We start from the raw sequence: 9426 nt of genomic DNA, 5'->3' as shown, positions 1-9426 counted from the left end.
CTGCCCCATTGATTTAGTTCCTGATGCGCCTCTCCCAGTGGGGCGTTTGTACTCCATGTTGGACCCCGAGTTGGCTGCATTGCGGGACTTTCTGGAGAAGAATTTGGCTCGTGGTTTCATCCGGCCCTCGTCCTCAGCAGTGTCTGCACCCGTGCTCTTCGTCAAAAAGAAGTCGGGCGAATTGCGGCTTTGCTGCGATTATAGGAAACTCAACACCATCACGGTGCGCAATCGTTACCCGCTGCCCCTCATCCCCGAACTCTTGGACCGACTCTGGGAGGCTAAGATCTTCACGAAACTGGACCCTTCACCCGGCTCCTGCAGAAGAAGACTCGGTTTCAGTGAAACGCTCCTATGTCACCTCCTGCATCCCATGCAGGCAGGCCAAGTCAGCGACAGGGGCCCCGCCTGGATTACTGCAGCCCTTGCCGACACCCAAAAGACCCTGGGGGGCTGTGTCCATGGACTTCTTGACAGATTTACCCCCATCCTCTGGTTTTATGACAGTGTATGTGGTGGTGGACATGCTGACCAAGATTGCGCACTTCATCCCCTGTCGCGACTTACCGTCAGCCCGCGCCACTAGTCGTATGTTCATTCAGCAGGTGTTTCGGCTGCACGGCCTCCCTGATAGAGTCGTCTCTGATAGAGGGGCTCAGTTTACAGCCCGCTTCTGGAAGGAGTTGATGCATGCGTTGGATATCAAGATTTGCCTCTTGTCCGCGCATCATCCTCAAACTGACAGGGGAACCGAGAAGGTCATCGGTATTCTGGAACAATATCTGCGCTGCTACGTCAATCTGCAGCAAAACAATTGGGTGGACTATCTGGCCATAGCTGAGTTTGCATTTAACAATTCGCAGCACACCTCCACACAGATGACACCGTTCTTGGCCAATGTGGGATATCACCCCCGGTTTTTCCCCCTTTCTTCCGTGGACTCACCGGAGCCGGCAGCGAACGACTTCATGGCAGAGTTACAGGCGATCCATCGATTGGTGCGACGTCAGTTAGAGAAGGCCAAGGCCGATTACAAAAGGTTTGCTGACCGGTCAAGGCGGGATACGCCTCCACTATCGGTGGGAGATCGGGTCTGGTTGTCCACCAGGAACCTACCGTCAACACGGCCGGTGAGAAAGTTAGATCACCGATGTTTAGGACCGTTCCCAGTCAAGGATGTCATCAATCTGGTTGCCTATCGCTTAACTGCCACGTTCCCTGTGCGTGCACCCAGTCTTTCATCGGTCTCTGTTGGTCCCCGAGCAACCCGCCTGTCCACTCTGCCGAGCGGAACCTCCCCCATCAGGACCTCGTGATGGAGACAGCACCCCGGAGTACGAGGTCGCCAGCATCAGGAACTCCCTTTGGCTGAAAGGTCGTTTCCAGTACCTGATTGAATGGAAAGGCTACGGACCAGAGGAGTTCACCTGGGAAGACACGACTGCCGTTCATGCCCCTGCTTTGGTGACCGCTTTTCATGAACAATTTCCATCCCGACCGCATCCGGATCGGCAGACCCGGGGGAAGGGCCCTGCGGTGCGGGATAGTGTTGTGATTCAGGGTCAGCCTGTGGGTTCGGCAGTTGGGTCGGACGATTCAGAGGAGGAGGAGGGGGGTGTTGGAGATGTCAAAACTCGTCCTGCAACAAGCAGGGCTGGTGCCGAACACAGGAACGAGAGACTTCTGCTGCAGTCTAGAAGCACTTTATTCTTCAGAGCAATAGCCGCAACGAGAAACAAAGCCAGCGTTGGCTGCTATCTGCAACCAACGCTGCTATATACACATCCAAAAACCCCACCCAAACTCCACCCAAACATGCCTCCGCCCTCCCATTCCCTATAACTTCCCCACCCCTCCCCTACAAGGCCTTTCGCCCATCGCTCAGGCAGGTAAGGCCCCCCCAACGTGTCGCCACCACCGTGCCCTTTTCCCTCACCCACTCCCTGCTGCACCCACCCCCGAAGCCCCTTGTCACCCAGCCACCCGGACACCGTAGGGGGGAGGGACCCATCCCCTAACAGCGTTGCCACACAGTCCCGCGCAGGCATGGCGTCGGAGTCTGACGCAGTCCACCGTGAGGCCGCAGCTCCCGAATCCTCCCAGGCCGCAGAGACATTGAGCCGGCTCAGGCCTCCACCGGGCAGGCCGCAGGCCGGGGTCCGTTGCTCAAGCTTGCCGCCGGCCGAGCACAGCAGCCGCGGCGCATTCCGAGGGAGCAGAAGCCGTGGCGCAGATCCCGGAGCCGTCCGAGCCGGGGAGCCGCGCGCAGACGCGCCGCCGGGCGAGGCCGGCAGCCGCAGCGCGTCCGGAAGCACCAGGAGAGGCGACGCGGGTCCCGGAGCCGTCCGAGCCGGGGAGCCGCGCGCAGACGCGTCGCCAGGCGAGGGCTGCAGCTGCGGCGCGTCCGGAAGCGCCAGAAGAGAAGGCTCGGGACTCGGAGCCTTCCACGCCGGGGAGCCGCTTGACGATGCGCCGCCGAGCGAAGAAAGCAGCCGCGGCGCGTCCGGAGGCGGCGGGAGGGGCGTCGCGGGTCTCCGGTCTCTCCGGGCCGCGCTGGAACCAGGTGGGGTCGGTGGGAGGGAAGCCGGGTGTGCCGGGGGGGTGGAGGGGCCCCCCCTCGTGTGCCGGGCTGCCGAGGCCCGACATGCTGCCCCCTCTACCAGGGGCCCACCTGGAATGCAAGGAGAGAGAGGTGAGCAATCCGTAACATGATCAACTGTCCCCCCCGGGGTCTCCCCCGGCTTCCCCGGGTGTTTCCGGTGGAAAGCACGGAGAAGGCGTGGTGCACACACATCCTCATCCCGTACCCAGGTGGCCTCCTCCATGGGGTACCCCTTCCAGAGCACCAAGTATTGCACCCGCCCCCTTCGTTTCCGGGAGTCCAGGATCTCCTGTACCTCATAGTGACTGCCCTGTACAGGTCCTGGGCCGCCCTCCCCTGCCGCCGCAGAGGCGGTCGTAGCAGGCTTCAGCAGGCTGCTGTGGAATACGGGGTGTATCTTTCCAAGTAGGGGAGGTAGCCGGAGTCTGACGGTGACGGGATTTACTACCTGTATAACTCGGAAGGGTCCGAGATATTTGGGTCCTAGCTTTCTACATGGCACCTGCAGCCGCAGGTATTTTGTAGAGAGGTAGACGAGATCACCTACTTTGGGAGGTGCAAACGGCCGTCTTTTCCTGTCCGCCTGCTCTTTGTATGACTCTGCTACTCGCTCTAACGCCTTCTTAGCTACCCCCCACGCCTCCTCCAACCGGTGCATCCACGCCCCAGGTGTGCGGGATGCCGGGGCCCCCTGATCGCACCCTGCGATAGGAACGAACTCGTAACCAGATACCACTTTAAAGGGGGAGAACCCAGTGCTGCTATGCACTGCGTTGTTGTAGGCTACTTCCGCGAAGGATAACAAGTCCACCCATTCGGACTGTTGGTATGACACATAACAACGCAGGTATCGCTCCACCGCCGCGTTCGCACGTTCCGCGGCTCCATTCGTGCTTGGGTGGTACGCCGAGCTCAGACCCTGTGTTGCTCCAATATAACGCACGAACTCCCTCCAGAACCGGGCCGTGAACTGTACCCCACGGTCGGAGATGATACGTCGTGGCACCCCGTGGAGACGATAGATATGTTGGACAAACAGCCATGCCAGCCGACGGGCCGAGGGCAATCCCTTACAGGGGATGAAGTGGGCTTGTTTCGAGAACAAGTCTACTACTGTCCACAAAACGTTATATCCCCTGCTTTCCGGTAGCTCAACCACGAAGTCCATTGCAATGTCCTGCCAAGGTCGTACGGGGTCTGCCACCTGTTGCAGGAGGCCTGCCGGTTTCTTGGTAGAGGGCTTAGTGGTGGCGCAAACGCGGCACTTCTGCACATAGCTTTCAATGTCCCGTCTCATGGTTGGCCACCAGAACTGGCGGCGGGCCAGATGCAGGGTTTTCACGTACCCGTAGTGACCTGCCTCCCTAGCGTCATGGCATTGGTAGAGTGCCTGATCTCGTGCCGCTGCAGGCACATACAACCTGGCCCCGTGCCAAGCCAAACCATCCCGCAACGAGAGGGTGTCGGGGTGCGCCCGCATCCAGTCGTCAGTCGCCAACGCTCCCTTACATGTCCGCAGGAAATCGTCTGTCACGGTGTTGGCCCTGTGCTCCGTCTCCTCCACCGGGCGGGGCGGCGGTACCAGTGCCTGCACTACCTCCTCCTTCCGGCAATCGTACTGCGGTAGCCGAGACAAGGCGTCCGCCAGGAAATTCCTACCCCCAGGCACATACTTGAGGCGAAACCGGAAGCGTTGGAAGTACTGGGCCCACCGTACGTGTTTCGGGGACAGTCGGCGGGGTGTTTGCAGGGCTTCCAGGTTTTTATGGTCTGTCCAAACCTCGAACTCCTGGCTAGCCCCCTCCAGAAGGTGTCTCCAAGTCCCTAGGGCCCAGCGGACCGCGAAGGCCTCTTTCTCCCAGATAGCCCAAGCCCTCTCCGCGGTCGTTAGCTTCTTGGAGGCGTACGCGCAGGGCCGCAATCCTCCCTTCGCATGCCGTTGCAGAAGAACAGCTCCAACAGCCACGTCGCTTGCATCAGCCTGTACTACGTAGGGCAGGTCAGGGTTCGGGTGTTGCAGAACGGGCTCCCTGGCAAACTGCGCCTTGAGCGCCTCAAAAGCCCGCTGGCATATGGTGGTCCACGCAAGCTTCTGCCCTGGCCGCGGCGAGGTTGCCATCTGTTTAGTCCGCAGTAGGTCCGTGAGCGGCAGGGCGATGGAAGCGAAATGTGGAATAAATTGTCGATAAAAGTTAGCGAAGCCTAGAAAACTCTGCAACTGTTTCCGGGTCCGTGGGGCTTGCCACTGTTGGATAGCCTCCACTTTCCCCGGGTCCATCTCCACCCCGCTGGAGGACACCCGATATCCCAAATAGTCCAGCCAGGGCTTGTGAAACTCACATTTAGAAAGCTTCACATATAACCGGGCGTCCCTCAACTTGGTCAGCACACTCCGCACTAAGGCGACATGCTCCTCCAGCGTAGACGTATATATGAGGATGTCATCAAGATAGACAAGGACCCCCCGGTACAAATGGTCATGCAGGACTTGGTTAATCAACTGCATGAATACCGCGGGGGCTCCTTGCAGGCCAAACGGCATTACCCTAAACTGAAAGCTCCCCAACGGGCAGTTGAAAGCCGTCTTCCATTCATCACCAGCTTTTATCCGGACACGGTAGTACGCCTCCCTTAGGTCTAACTTGGTGAACACCCGGCCCGTAGCCAAATGAGCTAAAAGGTCCTTCACCAAAGGGAGGGGGTACAAGTGCTCCACACATACCGCGTTGACCCCCCGATAATCAACGCACAGTCTTAGGGTCCCGTCTTTCTTCTCTCTGAACAAGACAGGGGCCGCCATCCTGGACCGAGCGGGCTGGATGAACCCCCTCCGCAGGTTCTTGTCTATGTATTGACGGAGCTCCTGCATCTCCCGGGGTGCCATTGCGTACATGCGGGGTTTCGGCAATTTTGCCCCTGGCTCCAGTTCAATAGCGCAGTCCGTGGGGCGGTGGGGTGGCAAGGCGTCACACTCCTTCTCATCGAAGACATCTGGAGCGTTCTGCAGCTCTTCTGGGGGTCGGGACCCGCGCCTCCGGAGGGTTGGGCCCCGGTCGCGGCGGGGGTAACGGGCAGTCCACCGCCCGATGGCCCGGTTGGTCGCAGCGGAAGCAGCGGATTGTTGGACGGGGCGCCGGTGGGGGGCCGGGTTGTGTCGCCGCCGCCACGGGCTTCCGGCTCTCTGTCTTCGGCCCCTCCGGGGTCCTCCAGGCTCCAGGGGCCGCTACTGGTCTGCCCCGGGTGTCCTGCAACCCAATGTCCAGCTCCACCGCCACCCGGAACCAGTCCTGAAGCCGTGCAGGAACCCCCCGCACCACACATGCCCGCCGGAGAGCTCCATCAAGACCGGCCCGGAAGTGGTGCACCAGCAAGCGCTCGGGCCACGAGCGTAACCTGCCCGCATCCCTGCGGAACTCGAGCACGTACTCCTCTGCCGGTCGTCCTCGCTGCCTGATGGCTAACACTTCCGCTTCCGCGCGATGTAAGCGGGATACATCCTCGAAGCGGACGCGTAGGGCTTCCAAGAACAGCCCCACATCCCCGAGCTCGCGGGCGTGGTCACTGTAGAGGTCCGCTGCCCAGGTTGCAGCCTCTCCCTGAAGGCACGCGGTGACCGCCACCACCATCACCCACTGTGAAGGATAGGCATGGGCGTACCCGTCCAGATGGTTAATCACCTGCCCTAGGAACATGGCCAGGCGGTCGGGATGCCCATCATAGGTTGTAGTGAGCGGTGGGGGTCCCCACACCACGCCCGGTCCCCAATGCCCAACAGGTGGACGGGTCTGAGCCTGGGACACCCCCACCGACCTGGGTGCGGGACGTCCAGGGCCCCGATCAGGCGTTGGCCAAGCTTCACGCCCCCCTTGTGCTCGTGTGGATGGGCCCCGAACGCCTCCCTCCCCAGGCACCTTGAACTTTGGGCTAGCCAGTCGGAAACGGGACGTTGCTGACTGACTGGGTGCCCCCCCAAGAGACCACTGTCCCGTGTCTTCTTCAGGGGCCATGGCTCCCCAGGAACCGCCGTCACGTGCCCCGACTTCTCCGAACCTTTCGCGCAGCACGTCCATAGTTTGGCTCCCGGGTGCAGTTGAATAGCTGTATTCCTCGCCATCATCATCGGTAAGCCGACGCTCCCTCCAACCCAGTGGAGCCCCACCGGGCCGGGCCGTTCGTCCTTGCTCAAGCCCCGTGCGCCCCAGGATCGAGCTCAGCCACCACTCCCCCCCCTGGGTTTGGCTACTAGCGCCCTGGGACTCCACCGCAGGGTCTGTTGGTTGCACGTCCCGCACTTTGGGCCTCACAACCGGTTGGACGTCCTCCACGTCCCTCTCCACAGGGGTTGTCACCTCCGCCCCGGCCACGCCAGCCTCCTCCGAAGCAGTCTCCAACACGGCCCCTTGCACACCCTCCGCCATGGCGCACAAACGGAACACAGCTGAAAGGCAGTAGGGCCGCAATGCTAGTGCAACGCTGGCTTTCTGTCAAAACTCGTCCTGCAACAAGCAGGGCTGGTGCCGAACACAGGAACGAGAGACTTCTGCTGCAGTCTAGAAGCACTTTATTCTTCAGAGCAATAGCCGCAACGAGAAACAAAGCCAGCGTTGGCTGCTATCTGCAACCAACGCTGCTATATACACATCCAAAAACCCCACCCAAACTCCACCCAAACATGCCTCCGCCCTCCCATTCCCTATAACTTCCCCACCCCTCCCCTACAAGGCCTTTCGCCCGTCGCTCAGGCAGGTAAGGCCCCCCCAACGTGTCGCCACCACCGTGCCCTTTTCCCTCACCCACTCCCTGCTGCACCCACCCCCGAAGCCCCTTGTCACCCAGCCACCCGGACACCGTAGGGGGGAGGGACCCATCCCCTAACAGCGTTGCCACACAGTCCCACGCAGGCATGGCGTCGGAGTCTGACGCAGTCCACCGTGAGGCCGCAGCTCCCGAATCCTCCCAGGCCGCAGAGACATTGAGCCGGCTCAGGCCTCCACCGGGCAGGCCGCAGGCCGGGGTCCGTTGCTCAAGCTTGCCGCCGGCCGAGCACAGCAGCCGCGGCGCATTCCGAGGGAGCAGAAGCCGCGGCGCAGATCCCGGAGCCGTCCGAGCCGGGGAGCCGCGCGCAGACGCGCCGCCGGGCGAGGCCGGCAGCCGCAGCGCGTCCGGAAGCACCAGGAGAGGCGACGCGGGTCCCGGAGCCGTCCGAGCCGGGGAGCCGCGCGCAGACGCGTCGCCAGGCGAGGGCTGCAGCTGCGGCGCGTCCGGAAGCGCCAGAAGAGAAGGCTCGGGACTCGGAGCCTTCCACGCCAGGGAGCCGCTTGACGATGCGCCGCCGAGCGAAGAAAGCAGCCGCGGCGCGTCCGGAGGCGGCGGGAGGGGCGTCGCGGGTCTCCGGTCTCTCCGGGCCGCGCTGGAACCAGGTGGGGTCGGTGGGAGGGAAGCCGGGTGTGCCGGGGGGGTGGAGGGGCCCCCCCCTCGTGTGCCGGGCTGCCGAGGCCCGACATGAGAGGTTGCTGAGGGGGTTGGAGAGCTTGCTGATGAGAGCCCTCAGGCAGGCCCCTCCCACCTGGTTACGACGCAGACCCAGCTGTGTGAGCCTGACAGCATGGATGAAGATGACCCACAGCTGTCCCTGTTCAAGGACGCCTGACGCAGGAGGCAGTCAATCAGGAGTAAACAGAGGAAGGCAATGGGGCACCTCGGAAGGAGGCAGAGAGAAGCCACGCCCTGAACTGTTTAAAAGGGGAATGCGTGGGAGGGCTGGTTTGCTGAAGGCAACCGTTTGAATAGCTCCTGATTCATGGTTCATGTCTTGTTTTTGCTCTGTTTGCTTTTGTGTCCATAAATTTGGCAGGCTTAGTTCCAGCCTCTTGCCTTCTTGTAAAGGGGTTGTCCCTGCCTTATGTGCAGGGCCGGTAGTAGGCTGGTACAGAACAGCAGATTGCCCCCACCCTGCCAGGCAAGCGGAGGCTGATTGAATGTGAGGAGGAGACAGAGGCGATGCCCAGGGCCAGAGGGGAGGCTGGGCAGATTGCCCCTGCCCTACCAGGCAAGTGGAGGCACAGCGCTCTTCGGCAAACACAAGCAGCCCTGATCCCAGCACAGCCCCTCCCCACTCTCCTCCTCCCCTCAGAAGAGCAGTGGGGCTCAAGAGCCTCCCCCATGCCCCCCACCCATGAGGGAAGAGATGCAGCAACCAGATGGACTTCTTCTCATGCGTGCAGGCCAGCGGGATTCATGTCACCATTCCCCCCGTCTTCTTACTTCACAAGCAAGCGTGAGCCTGATGGAGGACAGAACCATCCACTCCCTCAGCAGCAAGGGGTTTGAGACTGCTCACATCGCGGCCCTGGGCGCCATCACAACCGCCCCCTCAGGTTAGGCCCGTGCACGGAGTTGCTGCAACCAGGGGCTGGACACGCATTTGCAGGGATTGTGTGGAGCAAGGTGCAGAGCTCAGGGCCTGGATCAGGTGCACCCCAGACACAATCCGTGGAACGGGCGGGGAGTTTTCTCACGTGCGGGCACAGGATGGGTGTCAGGGGGGGCTGAAAGAGTTCCTTAAGCACCCCTGCCGGGGATTGCAGCCCAGAAGATGGACACCCTGTTTCTCACTTGCTTGATCTGGCCGTCCACCAGGTTCTCCATGATGTGGGCTGCCAGGAGGGCAATGCCGACAATCAGGAAGGCTGGCGCCAGCATGCCCAGTGTTAGGAATTGTTGTGCAGAGGTCTCCTTGTGCTACCAAGGAGTTGCACAGACAAGGAAGGGTACTGAGAGCAGTAAGAGTCACACAGTAACCACAAGAGTACACTGAGTTGTAA

The sequence above is a fragment of the Vipera ursinii genome (genome assembly GCF_947247035.1).
Source record: "Vipera ursinii genome assembly, chromosome: W".
NCBI lineage: Eukaryota > Metazoa > Chordata > Lepidosauria > Squamata > Viperidae > Vipera > Vipera ursinii.
The sequence above is the reverse complement of the archived record's forward strand: the minus strand, read 5'-3'. Positions refer to the sequence as shown.